General features: G+C 44.5%; 1 protein-coding gene across 1 annotated transcript in view; it reads right to left on the bottom strand.

Moving 5' to 3' along the window:
* The window catches only part of SHANK2 (SH3 and multiple ankyrin repeat domains 2), a 604,092-nt gene that overhangs the window by 389,218 nt on the left and 213,783 nt on the right, over positions 1-1,091 (bottom strand). The window lies entirely within an intron of this gene.

The following is a 1,091-nucleotide window of genomic DNA, read 5'->3' as shown; positions in this document are numbered from 1 at the left end:
CACCAATAGTCGGAGTTTCTCCATGACATCTGGTAACTGGTTCCATGACCAAGGTCCTGGACAGTAGACACTGGGGCTGATGCCCCCTTGGGGAAGGGCCAACCCCACTGTGGGAAACATCAGCTTCTACAGCTTTTCCTAGTATGGCCGCTCTGTCTCACCTAGAACCTTCTGAAAAAGCAAAGGGGTGTTTTATGAACCTTTGTGTCCATAGGATAAGACACAAGTTAGGTACTATATGTTAGAACCCAAACCAAGCCCACTGCTAACATGTGGATTCTGACTATAGTAATCCTACAGAACTGCTCCCTAAGGCTCCAGAGACAATCAATCTGTATGGGAGCCGACGGCTGGTGGGTTCAAACTGTTGACCTTGTAGTTAGCCATCCAATGCTGTAGTTATTTTAAATTCTTGTTGATCACTTCAACATCTGGCTTATCTGTGGGTCTGCTTCTATTAACTGTGGTTTTCCTAGGTTACTGGGCACATTTTCTTGTTTGTTTTTTTTTTTCTTTGTCATATCCAATAGCGTAGTGGTTATGAATCGGGCTGCTAACCTCAAGGTCAGCAGTTTGAAACTACCAGCAGGAGAAAGACGAGGCTTTCTGCTCTTGTAAAGATTTACAGCCTCAGAAACCCTGTGCAGGGTCACTATGAGTTGGAACTGACTCCATGGTACTTAACAACAACAATGATCTTTGGTTCTAGATGAGACAATATGAATGGTATGTTGTAAAGATGATAAATTCTGTTAGGTTCCTCCAGTGTGTTGAGGCTTCCTAACCAACCAGCTGCTGTTGAGTAGACTCTGACCCAACCACTCCACAAGTGTCAGAGTAGATTCCCCAGTAGATGGGCAGCTCTTTCTTATGAGGTTCACCTGCATGGATTTCAACCCCCACCGTTCAGTTAGTAGTCAAGTGCATTCTCTGTTTGTACCATCCAGGGACTCCTGAATTTTTATAACAGGAAATAAAATGACTGTTGGGAAGACCCTGTCCTGTGAAGATGTGGTTCTAGGTTTTATTGGCAAGTGCCATGGACTGCCAAAAGAACCAATGGATCTGTGTTGGAAGAAGTGCAGCCAGAG

Source organism: Chrysochloris asiatica, unplaced genomic scaffold (assembly GCF_000296735.1).
Source record: "Chrysochloris asiatica unplaced genomic scaffold, ChrAsi1.0 scaffold00040, whole genome shotgun sequence".
NCBI classification, from domain to species: domain Eukaryota; kingdom Metazoa; phylum Chordata; class Mammalia; order Afrosoricida; family Chrysochloridae; genus Chrysochloris; species Chrysochloris asiatica.
The sequence above is the reverse complement of the archived record's forward strand: the minus strand, read 5'-3'. Positions and strand labels throughout refer to the sequence as shown.